The following is a 20,209-nucleotide window of genomic DNA, read 5'->3' as shown; positions in this document are numbered from 1 at the left end:
TATTTCCTTTTTCAACATAGCTCCCTATGGGCTTCCAAATATCACTTTGCACATTCCACAAGAACTGTCTTAGCGAAAGGCTTCTTGAGGGGAAAGCTGTAACTCTGTGAGATGATTTCACAGAACACAAAGAAGTTTCTCAGAAAGCTTCTTTCTCTTTGTTATCACAGGATATTTCTTTTGGCCCTATACTCTTCAAAGGGATCCGAAATATCTGTTCTCAGATTCCACAGAAATAAGGCTAGCAAAGAGATCCACGAAATACAGATGTAACTCTGTGAGTGGAAGTCTCACATGACAGAGCAGTTTCTCAGAAAGCTTCTTTCCAGATTTCATCTGAGGATATTTCCTTTTTCACCATAGCCCTATAGGGGCTTCCAAATATCACTTTGCACATTCCACAAGAACTGTCTTAGCGAAAGGCTTCTTGAGGGGAAAGCTGTAACTCTGTGAGATGATTTCACAGAACACAAAGAAGTTTCTCAGAAAGCTTATTTCTCTTTGTTATCGGAGGATATTTCCTTTGGCCCTATAGTCTTCATAGGGATCAGAAATATCTGTTCTCAGATTCCACAGAAATAAGGCAAGGAAAGAGATCCACAAAATATAGATATAATTCTGTGAGATGAATTAACAGAACACTAAGCAGTTTCTCAGAAAGCTTCTTTCCAGATTTCATCTGAGGATATTTCCTTTTTCAAGATAGCCCTCTATGGGCTTCCAAATATCACTTTGCCAATTCCACAAGAACTGTCTTACCGAAAGGCTTCTTGAGGGGAAAGCTGTAACTCTGTGAGATGATTTCACAGAACACCAAGAAGTTTCTCAGAAAGCTTCTTTCTCATTGTTATCGGAGGATATTTCCTTTGGCCCTATAGTCTTCAAAGGGTTCCGAAATATCTGTTCTCAGATTCCACAGAAATAAGGCTAGCAAAGAGATCCACGAAATACAGATGTAACTCTGTGAGATGAATTAACAGAACAGTAAGCAGTTTCTCAGAAAGCTTCTTTCCAGATTTCATCTGAGGATATTTCCTTTTTCACCGTAGCCCTCTATGGGCTTCCAAATATCACTTTGCCAATTCCACAAGAACTGTGTTAGCGAAAGGCTTCTTGAGGGGAAAGCTGTAACTCTGTGAGATGATTTCACAGAACACAAAGAAGTTTCTCAGAAAGCTTCTTTCTCTATGTTATCGGAGGATATTTCCTTTGGCCCTATAGTCTTCAAAGGGATCCGAAATATCTGCTCTCAGATTCCACAGAAATAAGGCTAGCAAAGAGATACAGCAAATACAGATGTAAGTCTGTGAGATGAATTAACAGAACACTAAGCACTTTCTCAGAAAGCTTCTTTCCAGATTTCATCTGAGGATATTTCCTTTTTCACCAAAGCCCTCGATGGGCTTCCAAATATCACTTTGCCAATTCCACAAGAACTGTCTTAGCGAAAGGCTTCTTGAGGGGAAAGCTGTAACTCTGTGAGATGATTTCACAGAACACAAAGAAGTTTCTCAGAAAGCTTCTTTCTCTTTGTTATCGGAGGATATTTCCTTTGGCCCTATAGTCTTCAAAGGGATTGGAAATATCTGTTCTCAGATTCCACAGAAATAAGGCTAGCAAAGAGATCCACAAAATATAGATGTAATTCTGTGAGATGAATTAACAGAACACTAAGCAGTTTCTCAGAAAGCTTCTTTCCAGATTTCATCTGAGGATATTTCCTTTTCCACCATAGCCCTACAGGGGCTTCCAAATATCACTTTGCCAATTCCACAAGAACTGTGTTAGCGAAAGGCTTCTTGAGGGGAAAGCTGTAACTCTGTGAGATGATTTCACACAACACAAAGAAGTTTCTCAGAAAGCTTCTTTCTCTATGTTATCGGAGGATATTTCCTTTGGCCCTATAGTCTTCAAAGGGATCCGAAATATCTGCTCTCAGATTCCACAGAAATAAGGCTAGCAAAGAGATACAGGAAATACAGATGTAAGTCTGTGAGATGAATTAACAGAACACTAAGCACTTTCTCAGAAAGCTTCTTTCCAGATTTCATCTGAGGATATTTCCTTTTTCACCAAAGCCCTCGATGGGCTTCCAAATATCACATTGCCAATTCCACAAGAACTGTCTTAGCGAAAGGCTTCTTGAGGGGAAAGCTGTAACTCTGTGAGATGATTTCACAGAACACAAAGAAGTTTCTCAGAAAGCTTCTTTCTCTTTGTTATCGGAGGATATTTCCTTTGGCCCTATAGTCTTCAAAGGGATTGGAAATATCTGTTCTCAGATTCCACAGAAATAAGGCTAGCAAAGAGATCCACAAAATATAGATGTAATTCTGTGAGATGAATTAACAGAACACTAAGCAGTTTCTCAGAAAGCTTCTTTCCAGATTTCATCTGAGGATATTTCCTTTTTCACCATAGCCCTACAGGGGCTTCCAAATATCACTTTGCCAATTCCACAAGAACTGTCTTAGCGAAAGGCTTCTTGAGGGGAAAGCTGTAACTCTGTGAGGTGATTTCACAGAACACAAAGAAGTTTCTCAGAAAGCTTCTTTTCTTTGTTATCGGAGGATATTTCCTTTGGCCCTATAGTCTTAAAAGGGATCCGAAATATCTGCTCTCAGATTCCACAGAAATAAGGCGAGCAAAGAGATACACGAAATACAGATGTAAGTCTGTGAGATGAATTAACAGAACACTAAGCACTTTCTCAGAAAGCTTCTTTCCAGATTTCAACTGAGGATATTTCCTTTTTCAACATAGCCCCCTATGGGCTTCCAAATATCACTTTGCCAATTCCACAAGAACTGTCTTAGCGAAAGGCTTCTTGAGGGGAAAGCTGTAATTCTCTGAGATGATTTCACAGAACACAAAGAAGTTTCTCAGAAAGCTTCTTTCTCTTTGTAATCGGAGGATATTTCCTTTGGCCCTATAATCTTCAAAGGGATCCGAAATATCTGTTCTCAGATTCCACAGAAATAAGGCTAGCAAAGAGATCCACGAAATACAGATGTAACTCTGTGAGTGGAAGTCACACATCACAGAGCAGTTTCTCAGAAAGCTTCTTTCCAGATTTCATCTGAAAGTATTTCCTTTTTCACCATAGCCCTCGATGGGCTTCCAAATATCACTTTGCCAATTCCACAAGAACTGTCTTAGCGAAAGGCTTCTTTAGGGGAAAGCTGTAACTCTGTGAGATGATTTCACAGAACACAAAGAAGTTTCTCAGAAAGCTTCTTTTCTTTGTTATCGGAGGATATTTCCTTTGGCCCTATAGTCTTAAAAGGGATCCGAAATATCTGCTCTCAGATTCCACAGAAATAAGGCGAGCAAAGAGATACACGAAATACAGATGTAAGTCTGTGAGATGAATTAACAGAACACTAAGCACTTTCTAAGAAAGCTTCTTTCCAGATTTCAACTGAGGATATTTCCTTTTTCAACATAGCCCCCTATGGGCTTCCAAATATCACTTTGCCAATTCCACAAGAACTGTCTTAGCGAAAGGCTTCTTGAGGGGAAAGCTGTAATTCTCTGAGATGATTTCACAGAACACAAAGAAGTTTCTCAGAAAGCTTCTTTCTCTTTGTAATCGGAGGATATTTCCTTTGGCCCTATAATCTTCAAAGGGATCCGAAATATCTGTTCTCAGATTCCACAGAAATAAGGCTAGCAAAGAGATCCACGAAATACAGATGTAACTCTGTGAGTGGAAGTCACACATCACAGAGCAGTTTCTCAGAAAGCTTCTTTCCAGATTTCATCTGAAAGTATTTCCTTTTTCACCATAGCCCTCGATGGGCTTCCAAATATCACTTTGCCAATTCCACAAGAACTGTCTTAGCGAAAGGCTTCTTTAGGGGAAAGCTGTAACTCTGTGAGATGATTTCACAGAACACAAAGAAGTTTCTCAGAAAGCTTCTTTCTCTTTGTTATCGGAGGATATTTCCTTTGCCCCTATAGTCTTCATAGGTATCCGAAATATCTGTTCTCAGATTCCACAGAAATAAGGCTAGCAATGAGATCCACGAAATATAGATGTAATTCTGTGAGATGAATTAACAGAACACTAAGCAGTTTCTCAGAAAGCTTCTTTCCAGATTTCATCTGAGGATATTTCCTTTTTCACCATAGCCCTCTATGGGCTTCCAAATATCACTTTGCCAATTCCACAAGAACTGTCTTAGCGAAAGGCTTCTTGAGGGGAGAGCTGTAACTCTGTGAGATGATTTCACAGAACACAAAGAAGTTTCTCAGAAAGCTTCTTTCTCTTTGTTCTCGGAGGTTATTTCCTTTGGCCCTATAGTCTTCAAAGGGATCCGAAATATCTGCTCTCAGATTCCACAGAAATAAGTCTAGCAAAGAGATCCACGAAATACAGATGTAAGTCTGTGAGATGAATTAACAGAACACTAAGCAGTTTCTCAGAAAGCTTCTTTCCAGATTTCATCTGAGGATATTTCCCTTTTCACCATAGCCCTATAGGGGCTTCCAAATATCACTTTGCCAATTCCACAAGAACTGTCTTAGCGAAAGGCTTCTTGAGGGGAAAGCTGTAACTCTGTGAGATGATTTCACAGAACACAAAAAAGTTTCTCAGAAAGCTTCTTTCTCTTTGTTATCGGAGGATATTTCCTTTGGCCCTATAGTCTTCAAAGGGATCCGAAATATCTGTTCTCATATTCCAGAGAAATAAGTCTAGCAAAGAGATCCACGAAATACAGATGTAACTCTGTGAGATGAATTAACAGAACACTAAGCACTTTCTCAGAAAGCTTCTTTCCAGATTTCAACTGAGTATATTTCCTTTCTCAACATAGCCCCCTATGGTCTTCCAAATATCACTTTGCCAATTCCACAAGAACTGTCTTAGCGAAAGGCTTCTTGAGGGGAAAGCTGTAACACTGTGAGATGATTTCACAGAACACAAAGAAGTTTCTCAGAAAGCTTCTTTTTCTTGGTTATCGGAGGGTATTTCCTTTGGCCCTATAGTCTTCAGAGGGATCCGAAATATCTGCTCTCAGATTCCACAGAAATAAGGCTAGCAAAGAGATCCACGAAATACAGATGTAACTCTGTGAGATGAATTAACAGAACACTCAGCAGTTTCTCAGAAAGCTTCTCTCCAGATTTCAACTGAGGATATTTCCTTTTTCAACATAGCCCCATATGGGCTTCCAAATATCACTTTGCCAATTCCACAAGAACTGTCTTAGCGAAAGGCTTCTTGAGGGGAAAGCTGTAACTCTGTGAGATGATTTCACAGAACACAAAGAAGTTTCTCAGAAAGCTTCTTTCTCTTTGTTATCGCAGGATATTTCTTTTGGCCCTATACTCTTCAAAGGGATCCGAAATATCTGTTCTCAGATTCCACAGAAATAAGGCTAGCAAAGAGATCCACGAAATACAGATGTAATTCTGTGAGTGGAAGTCCCACATGACAGAGCAGTTTCTCAGAAAGCTTCGTTTCAGATTTCATCTGAGGATATTTCCTTTTTCACCATAGCCCTCGATGGGCTTCCAAATATCACTTTGCCAATTCCACAAGAACTGTCTTAGTGAAAGGCTTCTTGAGGGGAAAGCTGTAACTCTGGGAGATGATTTCACAGAACACAAAGAAGTTGCTCAGAAAGCTTCTTTCTCTTTGTTCTCGGAGGTTATTTCCTTTGGACCTATAGTCTTTAGAGGGAACCGAAATATCTGTTCTCTTATTCCAGAGAAATAAGGCTAGCAAAGAGATCCACGAAATACAGATGCAACTCTGTGAGAAGAACTAACAGAACACCCAGCAGTTTCTCAGAAAGCTTCTTTCCAGATTTCAACTGAGGATATTTCCTTTTTCACCATAGTCCTCTATGGGCTTCCAAATATCACTTTGCACATTCCACAAGAAGTGTCTTAACGAAAGGCTTCTTGAGGGGAAAGCTGTAACACTGTGAGTTGATTTCACAGAACACAAAGAAGTTTCTCAGAAAGCTTCTTTCTCTTTGTAATCGGAGGATATTTCCTATGGCCCTATAGTATTCAAAGGGATCCGAAATATCTGTTCTCAGATTCCACAGAAATAAGGCTAGCAAAGAGATCCACGAAATACAGATGTAACTCTGTGAGTGGAAGTCTCACAGGACAGAGCAGTTTCTCAGAAAGCTTCTTTCCAGATTTCATCTGAGGATATTTCCTTTTTCACCCTAGCCCTCGATGGGCTTCCAAATATCACTTTGCCAATTCCACAAGAACAGTCTTAGCGAAAGGCTTCTTTAGGGGAAAGCTGTAACTCTGTGAGATGATTTCACAGAACACAAAGAAGTTTCTCAGAAAGCTTCTTTCTCTTTGTTATCGGAGGATATTTCCTTTGCCCCTATAGTCTTCATAGGTATCCGAAATATCTGTTCTCAGATTCCACAGAAATAAGGCTAGCAATGAGATCCACGAAATATAGATGTAATTCTGTGAGATGAATTAACAGAACACTAAGCAGTTTCTCAGAAAGCTTCTTTCCAGATTTCATCTGAGGATATTTCCTTTTTCACCATATCCCTCTATGGGCTTCCAAATATCACTTTGCCAATTCCACAAGAACTGTCTTAGCGAAAGGCTTCTTGAGGGGAGAGCTGTAACTCGGTGAGATGATTTCACAGAACACAAAGAAGTTTCTCAGAAAGCTTCTTTCTCTTTGTTCTCGGAGGTTATTTCCTTTGGCCCTATAGTCTTCAAAGGGATCCGAAATATCTGCTCTCAGATTCCACAGAAATAACTCTAGCAAAGAGATCCACGAAATACAGAAGTAAGTCTGTGAGATGAATTAACAGAACACTAAGCAGTTTCTCAGAAAGCTTCTTTCCAGATTTCATCTGAGGATATTTCCCTTTTCACCATAGCCCTATAGGGGCTTCCAAATATCACTTTGCCAATTCCACAAGAACTGTCTTAGCGAAAGGCTTCTTGAGGGGAAAGCTGTAACTCTGTGAGATGATTTCACAGAACACAAAAAAGTTTCTCAGAAAGCTTCTTTCTCTTTGTTATCGGAGGATATTTCCTTTGGCCCTATAGTCTTCAAAGGGATCCGAAATATCTGTTCTCATATTCCAGAGAAATAAGTCTAGCAAAGAGATCCACGAAATACAGATGTAACTCTGTGAGATGAATTAACAGAACACTAAGCACTTTCTCAGAAAGCTTCTTTCCAGATTTCAACTGAGTATATTTCCTTTCTCAACATAGCCCCCTATGGGCTTCCAAATATCACTTTGCCAATTCCACAAGAACTGTCTTAGCGAAAGGCTTCTTGAGGGGAAAGCTTTAACACTGTGAGATGATTTCACAGAACACAAAGAAGTTTCTCAGAAAGCTTCTTTTTCTTGGTTATCGGAGGGTATTTCCTTTGGCCCTATAGTCTTCAGAGGGATCCGAAATATCTGCTCTCAGATTCCACAGAAATAAGGCTAGCAAAGAGATCCACGAAATACAGATGTAACTCTGTGAGATGAATTAACAGAACACTCAGCAGTTTCTCAGAAAGCTTCTCTCCAGATTTCAACTGAGGATATTTCCTTTTTCAACATAGCCCCCTATGGGCTTCCAAATATCACTTTGCCAATTCCACAAGAACTGTCTTAGCGAAAGGCTTCTTGAGGGGAAAGCTGTAACTCTGTGAGATGATTTCACAGAACACAAAGAAGTTTCTCAGAAAGCTTCTTTCTCTTTGTTATCGCAGGATATTTCTTTTGGCCCTATACTCTTCAAAGGGATCCGAAATATCTGTTCTCAGATTCCACAGAAATAAGGCTAGCAAAGAGATCCACGAAATACAGATGTAATTCTGTGAGTGGAAGTCTCACATGACAGAGCAGTTTCTCAGAAAGCTTCGTTCCAGATTTCATCTGAGGATATTTCCTTTTTCACCATAGCCCTCGATGGGCTTCCAAATATCACTTTGCCAATTCCACAAGAACTGTCTTAGTGAAAGGCTTCTTGAGGGGAAAGCTGTAACTCTGGGAGATGATTTCACAGAACACAAAGAAGTTGCTCAGAAAGCTTCTTTCTCTTTGTTCTCGGAGGTTATTTCCTTTGGACCTATAGTCTTTAGAGGGAACCGAAATATCTGTTCTCTTATTCCAGAGAAATAAGGCTAGCAAAGAGATCCACGAAATACAGATGCAACTCTGTGAGAAGAACTAACAGAACACCCAGCAGTTTCTCAGAAAGCTTCTTTCCAGATTTCATCTGAGGATATTTCCTTTTTCACCATAGTCCTCTATGGGCTTCCAAATATCACTTTGCACATTCCACAAGAAGTGTCTTAACGAAAGGCTTCTTGAGGGGAAAGCTGTAACACTGTGAGTTGATTTCACAGAACACTAAGAAGTTTCTCAGAAAGCTTCTTTCTCTTTGTTATCGGAGGATATTTCCTATGGCCCTATAGTATTCAAAGGGATCCGAAATATCTGTTCTCAGATTCCACAGAAATAAGGCTAGCAAAGAGATCCACGAAATACAGATGTAACTCTGTGAGTGGAAGTCACCCATCACAGAGCAGTTTCTCAAAAAGCTTCTTTCCAGATTTCATCTGAGGATATTTCCTTTTTCACCATAGCCCTCGATGGGCTTCCAAATATCACTTTGCCAATTCCACAAGAACTGTCTTAGCGAAAGGCTTCTTGAGGGGAAAGCGGTAACTCTGTGAGATGATTTCACAGAACACAAAGAAGTTTCTCAGAAAGCTTCTTTCTCTTTGTTATCGGAGGATATTTCCTTTGGCCCTATAGTCTTCAAAGGGATCCGAAATATCTGTTCTCAGATTCCACAGAAATAAGGCTAGCAAAGAGATCCACGAAATACAGATGTAACTCTGTGAGTGGAAGTCACCCATCACAGAGCAGTTTCTCACAAAGCTTCTTTCCAGATTTCATCTGAGGATATTTCCTTTTTCACCATAGCCCTCGATGGGCTTCCAAATATCACTTTGCCAATACCACAAGAACTGTCTTAGCGAAAGGCTTCTTGAGGGGAAAGCTGTAACTCTGTGACATGATTTCACAGAACACAAAGAAGTTTCTCAGAAATCTTCTTTCTCTTTGTTATCGGAGGATATTTCCTTTGCCCCTATAGTCTTCATAGGGATCCGAAATATCTGTTCATTGATTCCACAGAAATAAGGCTAGCAAAGATATCCACATAATATAGATGTAATTCTGTGAGATGAATTAACAGAACACTAAGCAGTTTCTCAAAAAGCTTCTTTCCAGATTTCATCTGAGGATATTTCCTTTTTCACCATAGCCCTCTATGGGCTTCCAAATATCACTTTGCCAATTCCACAAGAACTGTCTTATCGAAAGGCTTCTTGAGGGAAAGCTGTAACTCTGTGAGATGATTTCACAGAACACTAAGAAGTTTCTCAGAAAGCTTCTTTCTCTTTCTTATCGGAGGATATTTCCTTTGGCCCTAGAGTCTTCAAAGGGATCCGAAATATCTGTTCTCAGATTCCACAGAAATAAGGCTAGCAAAGAGATCCACGAAATACAGATGTAGCTCTGTGAGTGGAAGTCACACATCACAGAGCAGTTTCTCAGAAAGCTTCTTTCCAGATTTCATCTGAGGATATTTCCTTTTTCACCATAGCCCTCTAAGGGCTTCCAAATATCACTTTGCCAATTCCACCAGAACTGTCTTAGCGAAAGGCTTCTTGAGGGGAAAGCTGTAACTCTGTGAGATGATTTCACAGAACACAAAGAAATTTCTCAGAAAGCTTCTTTCTCTTTGTTATCGGAGGATATTTCCTTTGGCCCTATAATCTTCAAAGGGATCCGAAATATCTGTTCTCAGATTCCACAGAAATAAGGCCAGTAAAGAGATCCACAAAATATAGATGTAATTCTGTGAGATGAATTAACAGAACACTAAGCAGTTTCTCAGAAAGCTTCTTTCCAGATTTCATCTGAGGATATTTCCTTTTTCACCATAGCCCTATAGGGGCTTCCAAATATCACTTTGCCAATTCCACAAGAACTCTCTTAGCGAATGGCTTCTTGAGGGGAAAGCTGTAACTCTGTGAGATGATTTCACAGAACACAAAGAAGTTTCTCAGAAAGCTTCTTTCTCTTTGTTATCAGAGGATATTTCCTTTGGCCCTATAGTCTTCAAAGGGATCCGAAATATCTGTTCTCATATTCCAGAGAAATAAGTCTAGCAAGGAGATCCACGAAATACAGATGTAAGTCTGTGAGATGAATTAACAGAACACTAAGCACTTTCTCAGAAAGTTTCTTTCCAGATTTCAACTGAGGATATTTCCTTTTTCAACATAGCCCCCTATGGGCTTCCAAATATCACTTTGCCAATTCCACAAGAACTGTCTTAGCGAAAGGCTTCTTGAGGGGAAAGCTGTAATTCTGTGAGATGATTTCACAGAACACAAAGAAGTTTCTCAGAAAGCTTCTTTCTCTTTGTAATCGGAGGATATTTCCTTTGGCCCTATAGCCTTCAAAGGGATCCAAAATATCTGTTCTCAGATTCCACAGAAATAAGGCTAGCAAAAAGATCCACGTAATACAGATGTAACTCTGTGAGGGGAAGTCACTCATCACTGAGCAGTTTCTCAGAAAGTTTCTTTCCAGATTTCATCTGAGGATATTTCCTTTTTCACCATAGCCCTCGATGGGCTTCCAAATATCACTTTGCCAATTCCACAAGAACTGTCTTAGCGAAAGGCTTCTTGAGGGGAAAGCTGTAACTCTGTGAGATGATTTCACAGAACACTAAGAAGTTTCTCAGAAAGCTTCTTTCTCTTTGTTATCGGAGGATATTTCCTTTGCCCCTGTAGTCTTCATAGGGATCCGAAATATCTGTTCTCAGATTCCACAGAAATAAGGCTAGCAATGAGATCCACAAAATATAGATGTACTTCTGTGAGATGAATTAACAGAACACTAAGCAGTTTCTCAGAAAGCTTCTTTCCAGATTTCATCTGAGGATATTTCCTTTTTCACCATAGCCCTCTATGGGCTTCCAAATATCACTTTGCCAATTCCACCAGAACTGTCTTAGCGAAAGGCTTCTTGAGGGGAAAGCTGTAACTCTGTGAGATGATTTCACAGAACACAAAGAAGTTTCTCAGAAAGCTTCTTTCTCTTTGTTCTCGGAGGTTATTTCCTTTGGACCTATAGTCTTTAGAGGGAACCGAAATATCTGTTCTCATATTCCAGAGAAATAAGGCTAGCAAAGAGATCCACGAAATACAGATGCAACTCTGGGAGAAGAACTAACAGAACACTCAGCAGTTTCTCAGAAAACTTCTTTCCAGATTTCATCTGAGGATATTTCCTTTTTCACCATAGCCCTCTATGGGCTTCCAAATATCACTTTGCACATTCCACAAGAAGTGTCTTAGCGAAAGGCTTCTTGAGGGGAAAGCTGTAACTCTGTGAGATGATTTCACAGAACACTAAGAAGTTTCTCAGAAAGCTTCTTTCTCTTTGTTATCGGAGGATATTTCCTTTGGCCCTAGAGTCTTCAAAGGGATCCGAAATATCTGTTCTCAGATTCCACAGAAATAAGGCTAGCAAAGAGATCCACGAAATACAGATGTAGCTCTGTGAGTGGAAGTCACACATCACAGAGCAGTTTCTCAGAAAGCTTCTTTCCAGATTTCATCTGAGGATATTTCCTTTTTCACCATAGCCCTCTAAGGGCTACCAAATATCACTTTGCCAATTCCACAAGAACTGTCTTACCGAAAGGCTTCTTGAGTGGAAAGCTGTAACTCTGTGAGATGATTTCACAGAACACAAAGAAGTTTCTCAGAAAGCTTCTTTCTCTTTGTTATCGGAGGATATTTCCTTTGCCCCTATATTCTTCATAAAGATCCGAAATATCTGTTCTCAGATTCCACAGAAATAAGGCTAGCAAAGAGATCCACGAAATAAAGATGTAGCTCTGTGAGTGGAAGTCACACATCACAGAGCAGTTTCTCAGAAAGCTTCTTTCCAGATTTCATCTGAGGATATTTCCTTTTCCACCATAGCCCTCTAAGGGCTTCCAAATATCACTTTGCCAATTCCACAAGAACTGTCTTAGCGAAAGGCTTCTTGAGGGGAAAGCTGTAACTCTGTGAGATGATTTCACAGAACACAAAGAAGTTTCTCAGAAAGCTTCTTTCTCTTTGTTATCGGAGGATATTTCCTTTGCCCCTATATTCTTCATAAAGATCCGAAATATCTGTTCTCAGATTCCACAGAAATAAGGCCAGTAAAGAGATCCACAAAATATAGATGTAATTCTGTGAGATGAATTAACAGAACACTAAGCAGTTTCTCAGAAATCTTCTTTCCAGATTTCATCTGAGGATATTTCCTTTTTCACCATAGCCCTATAGGGGCTTCCAAATATCACTTTGCCAATTCCACAAGAACTGTCTTAGCGAAAGGCTTCTTGAGGGGAAAGCTGTAACTCTGTGAGATGATTTCACAGAACACAAAGAAGTTTCTCAGAAAGCTTCTTTCTCTTTGTTATCGGAGGATATTTCCTTTGTCCCTATAGTCTTCAAAGGGATCCGAAATATCTGTTCTCATATTCCAGAGAAATAAGTCTAGCAAAGAGATCCACGAAATACAGATGTAAGTCTGTGAGATGAATTAACAGAACACTAAGCATTTTCTCAGAAAGCTTCTTTCCAGATTTCAACTGAGGATATTTCCTTTTTCAACATAGCCCCCTATGGGCTTCCAAATATCACTTTGCCAATTCCACAAGAACTGTCTTAGCGAGAGGCTTCTTGAGGGAAAAGCTGTAATTCTGTGAGATGATTTCACAGAAAACAAAGAAGTTTCTCAGAAAGCTTCTTTCTCTTTGTAATCGGAGGATATTTCCTTTGGCCCTATAGTCTTCAAAGGGATCCGAAATATCTGTTCTCAGATTCCACAGAAATAAGTCTAGCAAAGAGATCCACGTAATACAGATGTAACTCTGTGAGTGGAAGTCACACATCACAGAGCAGTTTCTCAGAAAGCTTCTTTCCAGATTTCATCTGAGGATATTTCCTTTTTCACCATAGCCCTCGATGGGCTTCCAAATATCACTTTGCCAATTCCACAAGAACTGTCTTAGCGAAAGGCTTCTTGAGGGGAAAGCTGTAACTCTGTGAGATGATTTCACAGAACACAAAGAAGTTTCTCAGAAAGCTTCTTTCTCTTTATTATCGGAGGATATTTCCTTTGCCCCTGTAGTCTTCATAGGGATCCGAAATATCTGTTCTCAGATTCCACAGAAATAAGGCTAGCAATGAGATCCAAAAAATATAGATGTACTTCTGTGAGATGAAGTAACAGAACACTCAGCAGTTTCTCAGAAAGCTTCTTTCCAGATTTCATCTGAGGATATTTCCTTTTTCACCATAGCCCTCTATGGGCTTCCAAATATCACTTTGCCAATTCCACAAAAACTGTCTTAGCGAAAGGCTTCTTGAGGGGAAAGCTGTAACTCTGTGAGATGATTTCACAGAACACAAAGAAGTTTCTCAGAAAGCTTCTTTCTCTTTGTTCTCGGAGGTTATTTCCTTTGGACCTATAGTCTTTAGAGGGAACCGAAATATCTGTTCTCATATTCCAGAGAAATAAGGCTAGCAAAGAGATACACGAAATACAGATGCAACTCTGTGAGAAGAACTAACAGAACACTCAGCAGTTTCTCAGAAAACTTCTTTCCAGATTTCATCTGAGGATATTTCCTTTTTCACCATAGCCCTCTATGGGCTTCCAAATATCACTTTGCCAATTCCACAAGAAGTGTCTTAGCGAAAGGGTTCTTGAGGGGAAAGCTGTAACTCTGTGAGATGATTTCACAGAACACAAAAAAGTTTCTCAGAAAGCTTCTTTCTCTTTGTTATCGGAGGATATTTCCTTTGGCCCTATAGTCTTCAAAGGGATCCGAAATATCTGTTCTCATATTCCAGAGAAATAAGTCTAGCAAAGAGATCCACGAAGTACAGATGTAACTCTGTGAGATGAATTAACAGAACACTAAGCACTTTCTCAGAAAGCTTCTTTCCAGATTTCAACTGAGTATATTTCCTTTCTCAACATAGCCCCCTATGGGCTTCCAAATATCACTTTGCCAATTCCACAAGAACTGTCTTAGCGAAAGGCTTCTCGAGGGGAAAGCTGTAACACTGTGAGATGATTTCACAGAACACAAAGAAGTTTCTCAGAAAGCTTCTTTTTCTTGGTTATCGGAGGGTATTTCCTTTGGCCCTATAGTCTTCAGAGGGATCCGAAATATCTGCTCTCAGATTCCACAGAAATAAGGCTAGCAAAGAGATCCACGAAATACAGATGTAACTCTGTGAGATGAATTAACAGAACACTCAGCAGTTTCTCAGAAAGCTTCTCTCCAGATTTCAACTGAGGATATTTCCTTTTTCAACATAGCCCCCTATGGGCTTCCAAATATCACTTTGCCAATTCCACAAGAACTGTCTTAGCGAAAGGCTTCTTGAGGGGAAAGCTGTAACTCTGTGAGATGATTTCACAGAACACAAAGAAGTTTCTCAGAAAGCTTCTTTCTCTTTGTTATCGCAGGATATTTCTTTTGGCCCTATACTCTTCAAAGGGATCCGAAATATCTGTTCTCAGATTCCACAGAAATAAGGCTAGCAAAGAGATCCACGAAATACAGATGTAATTCTGTGAGTGGAAGTCTCACATGACAGAGCAGTTTCTCAGAAAGCTTCGTTCCAGATTTCATCTGAGGATATTTCCTTTTTCACCATAGCCCTCGATGGGCTTCCAAATATCACTTTGCCAATTCCACAAGAACTGTCTTAGTGAAAGGCTTCTTGAGGGGAAAGCTGTAACTCTGGGAGATGATTTCACAGAACACAAAGAAGTTTCTCAGAAAGCTTCTTTCTCTTTGTTCTCGGAGGTTATTTCCTTTGGACCTATAGTCTTTAGAGGGAACCGAAATATCTGTTCTCTTATTCCAGAGAAATAAGGCTAGCAAAGAGATCCACGAAATACAGATGCAACTCTGTGAGAAGAACTAACAGAACACCCAGCAGTTTCTCAGAAAGCTTCTTTCCAGATTTCATCTGAGGATATTTCCTTTTTCACCATAGTCCTCTATGGGCTTCCAAATATCACTTTGCACATTCCACAAGAAGTGTCTTAACGAAAGGCTTCTTGAGGGGAAAGCTGTAACACTGTGAGTTGATTTCACAGAACACTAAGAAGTTTCTCAGAAAGCTTCTTTCTCTTTGTTATCGGAGGATATTTCCTATGGCCCTATAGTATTCAAAGGGATCCGAAATATCTGTTCTCAGATTCCACAGAAATAAGGCTAGCAAAGAGATCCACGAAATACAGATGTAACTCTGTGAGTGGAAGTCACCCATCACAGAGCAGTTTCTCAAAAAGCTTCTTTCCAGATTTCATCTGAGGATATTTCCTTTTTCACCATAGCCCTCGATGGGCTTCCAAATATCACTTTGCCAATTCCACAAGAACTGTCTTAGCGAAAGGCTTCTTGAGGGGAAAGCTGTAACTCTGTGAGATGATTTCACAGAACACAAAGAAGTTTCTCAGAAAGCTTCTTTCTCTTTGTTATCGGAGGATATTTCCTTTGACCCTATAGTCTTCATAGGGATCCGAAATATCTGTTCATAGATTCCACAGAAATAAGGCTAGCAAAGAGATCCACATAATATAGATGTAATTCTGTGAGATGAATTAACAGAACACTAAGCAGTTTCTCAGAAAGCTTCTTTCCAGATTTCATCTGAGGATATTTCCTTTTTCACCATAGCCCTACAGGGGCTTCCAAATATCACTTTGCCAATTCCACAAGAACTGTCTTAGCGAAAGGCTTCTTGAGGGGAAAGCTGTAACTCTGGTAGGTGATTTCACAGAACACAAAGAAGTTTCTCAGAAAGCTTCTTTTTCTTTGTTATCGGAGGATATTCCCTTTGGCCCTATAGTCTTCAAAGGGATCCGAAATATCTGCTCTCAGATTCCACAGAAATAAGTCTAGCAAAGAGATCCACGAAATACAGATGTAAGTCTGTGAGATGAATTAACAGAACACTAAGCACTTTCTCAGAAAGCTTCTTTCCAGATTTCATCTGAGGATATTTCCTTTTTCAACATAGCCCTCTAAGGGCTTCCAAATATCACTTTGCCAATTCCACAAGAACTGTCTTACCGAAAGGCTTCTTGAGGGGATAGCTGTAACTCTGTGAGATGATTTCACAGAACACAAAGAAGTTTCTCAGAAAGCTTCTTTCTCTTTTTTATCGGAGGATATTTCCTTTGCCCCTATATTCTTCATAAAGATCCGAAATATCTGTTCTCAGATTCCACAGAACCAAGGGTAGCAAAGAGATCCACGAAATAAAGATGTAGCTCTGTGAGTGGAAGTCACACATCACAGAGCAGTTTCTCAGAAAGCTTCTTTCCAGATTTCATCTGAGGATATTTCCTTTTTCACCATAGCCCTCTAAGGGCTTCCAAATATCACTTTGCCAATTCCACAAGAACTGTCTTAGCGAAAGGTTTCTTGAGGGGAAAGCTGTAACTCTGTGAGATGATTTCACAGAACACAAAGAAGTTTCTCAGAAAGCTTCTTTCTCTTTGTTATCGGAGGATATTTCCTTTGCCCCTATATTATTCATAAAGATCCGAAATATCTGTTCTCAGATTCCACAGAAATAAGGCTAGCAATGAGATCCACAAAATATAGATGTAATTCTGTGAGATGAATTAACAGAACACTAAGCAGTTTCTCAGAAAGCTTCTTTCCAGATTTCATCTGAGGATATTTCCTTTTTCACCATAGCCCTCTATGGGCTTCCAAATATCACTTTGCCAATTCCACAAGAACTGTCTTAGCGAAAGGCTTCTTGAGGGGAAAGCTGTAACTCTGTGAGATGATTTCACAGAACACAAAGAAGTTTCTCAGAAAGCTTCTTTCTCTTTGTTCTCGGAGGTTATTTCCTTGGACCTATAGTCTTTAGAGGGAACCGAAATATCTGTTCTCATATTCCAGAGAAATAAGGCTAGCAAAGAGATCCACGAAATACAGATGCAACTCTGTGAGAAGAACTAACAGAACACTCAGCAGTTTCTCAGAAAGCTTCTTTCCAGATTTCATCTGAGGATATTTCCTTTTTCACCATAGCCCTCTATGGGTTTCCAAATATCACTTTGCCAATTCCACAAGAACTGTCTTAGCGAAAGGCTTCTTGAGGGGAAAGCGGTAACTCTGTGAGATGATTTCACAGAACACAAAGAAGTTTCTCAGAAAGCTTCTTTCTCTTTGTTATCGGAGGATATTTCCTTTGGCCCTATAGTCTTCAAAGGGATCGGAAATATCTGTTCTCAGATTCCACAGAAATAAGGCTAGCAAAGAGATCCACGAAATACAGATGTAACTCTGTGAGTGGAAGTCACCCATCACAGAGCAGTTTCTCACAAAGCTTCTTTCCAGATTTCATCTGAGGATATTTCCTTTTTCACCATAGCCCTCGATGGGCTTCCAAATATCACTTTGCCAATACCACAAGAACTGTCTTAGCGAAAGGCTTCTTGAGGGGAAAGCTGTAACTCTGTGAGATGATTTCACAGAACACAAAGAAGTTTCTCAGAAATCTTCTTTCTCTTTGTTATCGGAGGATATTTCCTTTGCCCCTATAGTCTTCATAGGGATCCGAAATATCTGTTCATTGATTCCACAGAAATAAGGTTAGCAAAGAGATCCACATAATATAGATGTAATTCTGTGAGATGAATTAACAGAACACTAAGCAGTTTCTCAAAAAGCTTCTTTCCAGATTTCATCTGAGGATATTTCCTTTTTCACCATAGCCCTCTATGGGCTTCCAAATATCACTTTGCCAATTCCACAAGAACTGTCTTATCGAAAGGCTTCTTGAGGGAAAGCTGTAACTCTGTGAGATGATTTCACAGAACACTAAGAAGTTTCTCAGAAAGCTTCTTTCTCTTTGTTATCGGAGGATATTTCCTTTGGCCCTAGAGTCTTCAAAGGGATCCGAAATATCTGTTCTCAGATTCCACAGAAATAAGGCTAGCAAAGAGATCCACGAAATACAGATGTAGCTCTGTGAGTGGAAGTCACACATCACAGAGCAGTTTCTCAGAAAGCTTCTTTCCAGATTTCATCTGAGGATATTTCCTTTTTCACCATAGCCCTCTAAGGGCTTCCAAATATCACTTTCCCAATTCCACCAGAACTGTCTTAGCGAAAGGCTTCTTGAGGGGAAGCTGTAACTCTGTGAGATGATTTCACAGAACACAAAGAAATTTCTCAGAAAGCTTCTTTCTCTTTGTTATCGGAGGATATTTCCTTTGGCCCTATAATCTTCAAAGGGATCCGAAATATCTGTTCTCAGATTCCACAGAAATAAGGCCAGTAAAGAGATCCACAAAATATAGATGTAATTCTGTGAGATGAATTAACAGAACACTAAGCAGTTTCTCAGAAAGCTTCTTTCCAGATTTCATCTGAGGATATTTCCTTTTTCACCATAGCCCTATAGGGGCTTCCAAATATCACTTTGCCAATTCCACAAGAACTGTCTTAGCGAATGGCTTCTTGAGGGGAAAGCTGTAACTCTGTGAGATGATTTCACAGAACACAAAGAAGTTTCTCAGAAAGCTTCTTTCTCTTTGTTATCGGAGGATATTTCCTTTGCCCCTATAGTCTTCATAGGGATCCGAAATATCTGTTCATAGATTCCACAGAAATAAGGCTAGCAAAGAGATCCACATAATATAGATGTAATTCTGTGAGATGAATTAACAGAACACTAAGCAGTTTCTCAGAAAGCTTCTTTCCAGATTTCATCTGAGGATATTTCCTTTTTCACCATAGCCCTACAGGGGCTTCCAAATATCACTTTGCCAATTCCACAAGAACTGTCTTAGCGAAAGGCTTCTTGAGGGGAAAGCTGTAACTCTGGTAGGTGATTTCACAGAACACAAAGAAGTTTCTCAGAAAGCTTCTTTTTCTTTGTTATCGGAGGATATTCCCTTTGGCCCTATAGTCTTCAAAGGGATCCGAAATATCTGCTCTCAGATTCCACAGAAATAAGTCTAGCAAAGAGATCCACGAAATACAGATGTAAGTCTGTGAGATGAATTAACAGAACACTAAGCACTTTCTCAGAAAGCTTCTTTCCAGATTTCATCTGAGGATATTTCCTTTTTCAACATAGCCCTCTAAGGGCTTCCAAATATCACTTTGCCAATTCCACAAGAACTGTCTTACCGAAAGGCTTCTTGAGGGGATAGCTGTAACTCTGTGAGATGATTTCACAGAACACAAAGAAGTTTCTCAGAAAGCTTCTTTCTCTTTGTTATCGGAGGATATTTCCTTTGCCCCTATATTCTTCATAAAGATCCGAAATATCTGTTCTCAGATTCCACAGAACCAAGGGTAGCAAAGAGATCCACGAAATAAAGATGTAGCTCTGTGAGTGGAAGTCACACATCACAGAGCAGTTTCTCAGAAAGCTTCTTTCCAGATTTCATCTGAGGATATTTCCTTTTTCACCATAGCCCTCTAAGGGCTTCCAAATATCACTTTGCCAATTCCACAAGAACTGTCTTAGCGAAAGGTTTCTTGAGGGGAAAGCTGTAACTCTGTGAGATGATTTCACAGAACACAAAGAAGTTTCTCAGAAAGCTTCTTTCTCTTTGTTATCGGAGGATATTTCCTTTGCCCCTATATTATTCATAAAGATCCGAAATATCTGTTCTCAGATTCCACAGAAATAAGGCTAGCAATGAGATCCACAAAATATAGATGTAATTCTGTGAGATGAATTAACAGAACACTAAGCAGTTTCTCAGAAAGCTTCTTTCCAGATTTCATCTGAGGATATTTCCTTTTTCACCATAGCCCTCTATGGGCTTCCAAATATCACTTTGCCAATTCCACAAGAACTGTCTTAGCGAAAGGCTTCTTGAGGGGAAAGCTGTAACTCTGTGAGATGATTTCACAGAACACAAAGAAGTTTCTCAGAAAGCTTCTTTCTCTTTGTTCTCGGAGGTTATTTCCTTTGGACCTATAGTCTTTAGAGGGAACCGAAATATCTGTTCTCATATTCCAGAGAAATAAGGCTAGCAAAGAGATCCACGAAATACAGATGCAACTCTGTGAGAAGAACTAACAGAACACTCAGCAGTTTCTCAGAAAGCTT

Source organism: Macaca nemestrina, chromosome 20 (assembly GCF_043159975.1).
Source record: "Macaca nemestrina isolate mMacNem1 chromosome 20, mMacNem.hap1, whole genome shotgun sequence".
Taxonomy (NCBI): Eukaryota; Metazoa; Chordata; class Mammalia; order Primates; family Cercopithecidae; genus Macaca; species Macaca nemestrina.
The sequence above is the reverse complement of the archived record's forward strand: the minus strand, read 5'-3'. Positions refer to the sequence as shown.